This window comes from Ranitomeya imitator, chromosome 10, assembly GCF_032444005.1.
Source record: "Ranitomeya imitator isolate aRanImi1 chromosome 10, aRanImi1.pri, whole genome shotgun sequence".
In the NCBI taxonomy this organism is placed as follows: Eukaryota; Metazoa; Chordata; class Amphibia; order Anura; family Dendrobatidae; genus Ranitomeya; species Ranitomeya imitator.
The window spans coordinates 117,392,603-117,401,509 of NC_091291.1; positions in this window are offsets into that span (position 1 = coordinate 117,392,603).

Sequence of the window (8,907 nt, forward strand, 5' to 3'; positions counted from 1 at the left end):
ATAAGGTATGGACACCATCTTTAAGGACTTTTTTACAGTATTCTAGTAAGTATATGTAAGTCCCCGATTCCCTCTGCATAGTACCAAAAATCCACACAGTGTCCCCCAAACGCACTCCCGCGTAGGTGCACTGCCGAGGGCGGAGCAAAGTTCTATAATGTGCATGCGCCGGCTTTACTTCTGGGTTATTGGTTCTCGTTGGCCTCTCCCGGTGCATGCGCATTACAGAACTTTACTCTGCCCTCAGCAGGACAAAGAGGAGTGCGCCGGCGCAGGAGCGCCATTGGACATTGTGGATGATCTAGGATGCGGCATCCACATGAAGCAGGGCAGGAGGACGCTTGGACAAGATAGGTGGCGCCAAAACAAGACCAGTGACGCCCATCCGACCGGACCGCCCTATATGAGGGTATAATAAAATGGAGGACGCTTGTGACAAGAGAGGATGCCCCGAAACAAGACCAGTGATGCCTATCTGACCGGACCGCCCTATATGAGGGTTTAATAAAATGGAGGACACTTGTGACAAGAGAGGATGCCCCGAATCAAGACCAGTGATGCCTATCTGACCGGACCACCCTATATGAGGGTATAATAAAATGGAGGACGCTTGTGACAAGAGAGGAGGCCCTGAAACAAGACCAGTGATGCCTATCTGACCGGACCGCCCTATATGAGGGTATAATAAAATGGAGGACACTTGTGACAAGAGAGGATACCCCGAATCAAGACCAGTGATGCTTATCTGACCGGACCGCCCTATATGAGGGTATAATAAAATGGAGGACACTTGTGACAAGAGAGGATACCCCGAATCAAGACCAGTGATGCTTATCTGACCGGACCGCCCTATATGAGGGTATAATAAAATGGAGGACGCTTGTGACAAGAGAGGAGGCCCTGAAACAAGACCAGTGATGCCTATCTGACCGGACCGCCCTATATGAGGGTATAATAAAATTGAGGACGCTTGTGACAAGAGAGGAGGCCCCGAAACAAGACCAGTGACGCCTATCTGACCGGACCGCCCTATATGAGGGTATAATAAAATGGAGGACACTTGTGACAAGAGAGGATGCCCCGAATCAAGACCAGTGATGCCTATCTGACCGGACCGCCCTATATGAGGGTATAATAAAATGGAGGACACTTGTGACAAGAGAGGATGCCCCGAAACAAGACCAGCGATGCCTATCTGACCGGACTGCCCTATATGAGGGTATAATAAAATGGAAGACGCTTGTGACAAGAGAGGATGCCCCGAAACAAGACCAGTGATGCCTATCTGACCGGACTGCCCTATATGAGGGTATAATAAAATGGAGGACACTTGTGACAAGAGAGGATGCCCCGAAACAAGACCAGTGATGCCTATCTGACCGGACTGCCCTATATGAGGGTATAATAAAATGGAAGACGCTTGTGACAAGAGAGGAGGCCCCGAAACAAGACCAGTGATGCCTATCTGACCGGACCACACTGTATGGGGTATAATAAAATGTGTTTTGGGGGGAACAGAAGGGATTGTAGAAGGATCATCTTTATTCTCATATTCACAAGGAAAGACTAGAAGCAATGGGATGAAACTGAATGGGAGCAGACACAGATTAGATATTAGAAAAAACTTGACAGTTAGGTCGATCAATGGAACAGGCGGCCATGAGAGGTGGTGAGTTCTCCTTCAATGGAAGTCTTCAGAGTCTGGACAGACATCTGTCTGGGATTATATTATATTGGGAAAACCTGGTTAGCTTTAACTAGTTGTGTGCTGAGAACTGTGCTCAAACAAACATTTTTACATTTCTACAACTTTTTTTTCTTGTACTTCAGAAGCCCTTATGGCACTGAAAAAAGGTGTCCTGAAGGGGAAGGCATTGGCTGTACACATAGCCTACACAGGAAATGGCAAACACAGGGGGCCTCATAACGCATAATAACTAGGCCCCTCTGGTTTTGGACCCTGGACCAGAGGTGGACATATCATTGGTGCACTACCACCTCCAAACCTGCACATTAAGGGTTCTACTATGATGAGCTATTGGACTTCAGAGGGCCCATATACTGTTCTTCCACTTCTATCTCTGGCCGCCCTTGCCCTGGACAGAAGAGCTGGCCTTTGTTTGCCCCTTCACATCCTTTCTATGACCCTATCTCAGTTCTTCTTTATTTATGCACAGGTTCTCACCAACCAGTAATAATAGTGATGGCTCCTACTAGGCTTGGACCTCCTCTTGCTCAGACCCCAGAGCAGCTGCATGGTCTGACTGTACGATATGTAGTGTATACCATTGGCTTACAGTCTAGGATATACTGGCAATAGAGATTATCTAATAAAATCCTAGGTGATTGGTGGGTCACTGGCTAATCCGGAGGTGACACAATACTCTTGTATGGCATCCAGACCACAGGAGTCCTCTATCGCTCCCCCTGTGATTGTGCCGAGTACAGTCACCGTGCGTCACCGATGCTCCTGCCAGCTTCAATGACTCAAGTGCATCTGTTTAACTTCACAGCAGAAAGATGAAGGAGGTGATGGATCTACAAATTGATTCCACGCACAGATTTTCAGTGTTGTCCACACATATTGCAATAATGGGTAATATAACATATTATGGGTATAGGTTCACTGTATGGGCCATGGCATTGGCATTCCCAAACTGCTCGGCAAAGAAAACCCATGCCATGGAGCAAGCATATAACCTGATGTTATGTGCATAGGATAGACGTGTAGGCGGGATTACTTACTTGTCCGGCTGACCTGCAATGTATAAACTTGTGCAGCAGTTTGTGTCTGACAAATGTCTGCAAGCCAAAAAAAAACTATCTGTCTCGGTCTTGGGATAGGTGATAACTTGCTGATCGGCAGTTCTCCCATTACTGGGAAGAGCAGGCATAGGCAGATTTGGGAATTTTTATCCCCAAGAGGGAATTTGTATCCCCTTTACAGAATGGCATCGCAGGTTGGATGCTGAACCGCCTCTCCATTCATTCTCTATGGGATTGTTGGAAATAGCCATTTGCAGCAGCCCCAAAAGGAATGAATGGAGTGGCAGTCGAGCATGTGCACTGCTGCGCCTTTCTAAGGGGAGAGTCGCACGGCCGTATAACTCGGACGAGGATTGCAAAGCAATGCTCGGACTGGCCATCGGCTCTCCCGAACCGAGCGTGATAGCTGCATAGAAATTCATGTTGTCAAGCTCATGTTGGGAGAGCCGCGGCCAGTCCGAGGATTGCATTGCAATCCTCCTCCAGTTTATATGGCGGTGTGACTTTTCACTTAGGGGATAAAAGTGCCCGAGAGTCACACGGCCATTATAACTCAGGACGAGGATCGCAATGCAATGCTCGGACTGGCTGTCGGCTCTCTCGACCTGAACATGATTGCTGCATAGAAATACATGCTGTCACACTCCTGTCGGGAGAGCTGCCCACCAGTCCGAGAATTGCATTGGGATACTCATCTGAGTTATACGGCCATGAGACTCTAGGGCACTTTTATCCCCCTAAGTCAGGAGTCACACAGCCGTTCAACTTGGGACGAGGATCGCAATGCAATGCTTGAACTGGCCGGTAGCTCTCCCAACATGAGCGTGACAGAATGTATTTCTATGCAGATATCACTTGGATCAGGAGAGCCGACATTGCATTGCGATCCTCGTGCCGAATTATACAGCTGGGTGACTTTTCTCTTAGGGGATAAAAGTGCCAGAGAGTCACACGGCCATTTAACTCAGGACGAGGATCGCAATGCAATGCTCGGACTGGCCGGTGGCTCTCCCAACAGGAGCGTGACAGCATGTATTTCTATGCAGTTATCACACTCCGGTCAGGAGAGCCAACGGCCAGGCCAAGCATTGAATCGCGATCCTCGTCCCCAGTTATACGACCATGTAACTCTTCACTTAGGGGGATAAAAGTGCCCGAGAGTCACACGGCCGTTTAACTCAGGACGAGGATCGCAATTCAATGCTCAGACTGGCCGGCGGCTCTCCCAACAGGAGCGTGACAGCATGTATTTCTATGCCATTATCACACTCGGGTCAGGAGAGCAGACAGCCAGTCCAAGCATTGCATTGCGATCCTCGTCCCGACCTATACAGCCATGTAACTCTTCACTTAGGGGGATAAAAGTGCCCTTTTCTGCCAATATGTGCAGATCCCAGAGGTCTGAACCCCAGTGATCAGCAAGTTATCACCTATCCATACCGCTTTCAATGGACAACCTCTTTAAAATTATAGGGTGTTTTTCTTTAAATCCCTTAAACCTCCCTTAATGGATGAATACAATATCGCAAAACATCATGATGACGTTTGAGTTTCTACCGACAACAGTAAAGTCCTTCTTTAAATACTATACGTGTCTGGTCGTCCCGCGGATATATACGAACGAGCAGTAAATGGTCATAAATCATATTTAGTTTATGCCAAGAATGTATGTGTTTCGTCTAATAATGTCCCCAAGGACTCTGCCGGTGAATGAGTGGCTTAAAGTTGTGCCAAACTTGAAGTGGCAGTGACCAATTATGAGGGAGGCAGCCAAGTGCAAATTGTACAGTAACGGTGAATCACATATATTTCATTACATGCAGGACGGACTGGAAACAAACCTGCAACGCCCCAGAGTAGTGTAAGAAATAGGATTTTAAAATTATATTACGTTTCAAGATATTTATCCTTCTTAGCTTTTTGTTTTTATTTTACTCCAATGAATCTAATGTAAAAAAGTGTTGTATGCAGGGGGTGTGGCCTGTACTCATGGGTGGGGTTTGCACCAGGAAAAAAAGTGTTTTATAGGGATGTGGTCTGTACTCATGGGTGGGGTTTGCACCAGGAAAAACAGTGTTTTATAGGGGTGTGGTCTGTACTCATGGGTGGGGTTTGCACCAGGAAAAATGGTGTTTTACAGGGGTGTGGTCTGTGCTCATGGGTGGGGTTTGCACCAGTAAAAACTGTTTTATAGGGGTGTGGTCTGTACTCATGGGTGGGGTTTGCCCTGGAAAAAAAGGTGTTTTTTAACCCCAAAAGAAATCCAATCTTGTCTACAGATTGTCTCCCAAGAGGATGAGCTGCACTACCAGGAACAACCTGTAAAAAAAAAATTTTGATCCTGCACGACCCCTTTAAGCTCGAAGCTGTTCTAGTATTCTTCTTGTCTGAATGGCTCCTTTGGGAACAGCCGGAGCAAGCTGCTTATGACTATAGAAAAACATGACTTCCTTTGAAGAATCTTGGGTATAAGGCAGAGAATATTTTCTTGTATTTCTCTTCTAGTCCTTTCTTATCTCTGGCAGGAGGGAACTGGATTTCGGCCATGGATGGGGTAAAAATATCTGTTTATACCAGATAGAGAGAGAAAAGTCATTCTCAAAACCATAGCCAAAAAAAAACAGACCAACTGATCAGAGAAAGAGTCAGTTCAGGAATGAGTGAGGGAGAGGCGTAGGAAAACACTGACAACTCCGGGATGGAGCCCAGATAAGAGAACACTCTCGGGATACAACGTTCTCATAGACAGACTTAGGAGCCAAAAAACCCAAACATCTGAATTATAAAACTTTCTTAAGAAGGTAGTGATAATATGAGATAATCTAAGACTAAATGTAACCTGCACGAACTAAAAGAAGAAATTACCAACTGTCGGCAAATGGACGGATTTTCTTCATGGGGAAGATTGTGGTTTGTCTTAACCCCTCTGTGACCTTGGACGTACTATCCCGTCGAGGTGCCCTGGGCCTATCTGACCCTTGACGGGATAGTACGTCCTGCCCTTTAATGCGATACCGCGACTTAAGTCGCGGTGATCGCATTAAAATTCCGACGCCATCTCACCTGGGGGGAGATGGCCTCGGCATCCAGGGCATTGTCGCCGCCCACCCGCCCTCTCGATCGCTGTGATTGGCTGTTCAATTCTGAACAGCCAATCACAGCCATTCTCATTGTTTCAGCCAATCGGAGCGGCTGAAACAATGAGGTCACAGGCTAGGATCGAGTACCGATGTACTCGATCCTAGGTCCGGTGCCTGGCAACGCCAGGCACCGGCAAGAACAGCCCGGATTGGCGCGATCGCCGATCGCATCGATCGCGCCAATCGCAGGGCACCGCGCGGTAATACCGCGCTGTGCCCTGCCGGAACCTGCGTGGATCGGTGCTCTAATAGCACCGATCCTAGGATAGGACACAGTGCAGGCCCAGCAGGGCCTGCAGGAGCCGATTGGCGCGATCGATGTCATCGTCGATCGCGCCAATCACAGGGCGCAGCGGCGATCACTCTGTGACCGCTCTGTGCCCTGCAGGTGACCTGGCTGTGACCTGCCTAGGATGGCGCGAACAGATCCGATCCTAGGCAGGTCACAGCCAGGTCACCAGGAAAGCTCTGATTGGTGGGATCGATGTTATGGTCGATCCCACCAATGACAGGTCACAGCAGCAGCATGACCGCTCTGTGACCTGTCTGTGTCACCTGCCTGACCTGTGTATGACCGCTCTGCAGGGTCCTCATTCTAGCTGAGGATTCCTACAGAGCGGTCATACTGCTGGATCTCCCTGCTGGATTTTGTGCCTGGATCTCCCTGCCGTGCTGGGTATTGTGGTGCCACAGCAGCCTGTAGCACCACAATCCCTGCTAAAGAAAGAAGACAACTAAACGTAAGTTTTATCCCTGATCCCTGCCCAATCCCCGTTCATCCACCCCAATCCCCGTTCATCCACCCCAATCCCCGTTCATCCACCCCAATCCCCCCTTCCCCCTCTTTTTACCCCCTCCACCCCCATTTGTGCCGCCTCCGTGCGCACATTTAGTAGCCGCCGAGCGTTGATTGGTGACGCAGTTCACCGATCAACGCTCGCGCTCGCTTTTTTTCCCTCGCCCCCGTTGCGCCAACTCCGTACACACATTCCGCAGCCGCCAAAGTTTGATAAGTGACGCAGTTCACTTATCAGAGTTTGTGCCTGCCGTTTTCTTTTTTTTTTTTTCACCCCCCTTTTGCGCCACCTGACTACAACCGTACGTTTTGATCACTGATCCCTGCCCAATCCCCACTTCCACCCCCATCTCCCTTCCCCCTCTTTTTACCCCCCTTTGCACCTCCTTCCGTGCGCCCATTTAACAGCCGCCGAACGTTGATTGGTGACGTAGTTCACCGATCAACGCTCGCGCTCGCTTTTTTCCCTCACCCCCGTTGCGCCAACTCCGTACACACATTCCGCAGCCGCCAAAGTTTGATAAGTGACGCAGTTCACTTATCAGAGTTTGTGCCTGCCGTTTTCCTTTTTTTTTTTTTCACCCCCCTTTTGCGCCACCTGACTACAACCGTACGTTTTGATCACTGATCCCTGCCCAATCCCCACTTCCACCCCCATCTCCCTTCCCCCTCTTTTTACCCCCCTTTGCACCTCCTTCCGTGCGCCCATTTAACAGCCGCCGAGCGTTGATTGGTGACGCAGTTTACCGATCAACTCTCGCGCTCGCTTTTTTCCCTTCAGCCTTTTTGCGCAACCTCCGTACACACATCCCGCAGCCGCCAAACTTTGATAAGTGACGCAGTTCTCTTATCAGAGTTTGTGCCTGCCTTTTTTTTTTTTTTACAGGTTTTTCTTCTCCTTTTAGCATTTTCTTTTCAGATAAGTTTGCACAAATCACTATCCCCCCACACATACACATACAGTTATCAATAAAGTGCACCCAATCACCATATTCACACAAAAATGTCCCGCTCGTCCCGTTCGTCCCAACAGCGCTATTCATTGGAGGAGGCATATGCTTTCCTTGCCTCCGACACTGATAGCGAGGGAGAGGATCCCACTTTTCTTCACTTTTCTGATTCTTCATCCTCTTCCTCCTCCTCCTCCTCTTCCTCCTCCTCCTCCTCTTCCTCCTCGGGTCCTGCGGAACCACCACGCAGACGCCCCAGGACAGAAGATGAGGCAGCCCCCACCACTCCTGAACCAGCGCTCCCCACTGCGGAACCCACATGGACCTCGCCCCCCGAAAATTACGAGCCACTGATTCCTGATTTTGTGGCAGAATCAGGAATCAAGTTTGACACCACGGGCCTCACAGAAACAGACTTTTTCAAAGTCTTTTTCTCTGAGGATTTTATTAACCTCATGGTGGAGCAAACTAATTTGTATGCTCGTCAATTTTTGGAGCAAAACCCCGGTACATCATTTTCCAACTGGTCTCCTGTAGACGCAGTTGAAATGATGCAGTTTTGGGGCCTGGTCCTCCACATGGGGATCGTGAAGAAGCCAGAAATGCGGCAATATTGGAGTGTAGATGTTTTATATAACACTCCAGTATTCCGAATGGCCATGGTTCGGAGACGTTTTGAGGCCATCCATAAATTCCTGCATTATTCCGATAATGCACAGTGTCCCGCACGAGATGACCCCAACTTTGACCGTCTGTTCAAAGTTCGGCCGGTCATCGAACACTTCAACAAAAAGTTTTCTGAAGTGTACGTGCCCAAAAGGGACATCTGCGTGGATGAGTCCTTGGTCCATTTTAAGGGGCGGCTCGGATTCCGTCAATACCTGCCCAACAAAAGGGCCAGGTACGGAATCAAACTCTACAAGCTGTGTGAGAGTGCCTCAGGGTACATCCACAGGTTTAGAGTGTATGAAGGGAAGGACAGCAGGATTGAACCCCCTGAGTGTCCTCCTGTCCTGGGAGTGAGTGGGAAGATCGTGTGGGATTTGGTGCACCCACTGCTGGATAAAGGTTATCACCTCTATACTGATAACTTTTATACCAGCATCCCACTCTACAAATCCCTCTCTGCGCGAGGTACCGCAGCCTGCGGTACTGTGCGCAAAAATCAGAGAGGCCTCCCAAAGACGCTACTTCGGCAGATGCTCAGAAAAGGTGAGAGCAAGGCCCAATGTAGCGACCACCTGCTGGTGGTCAA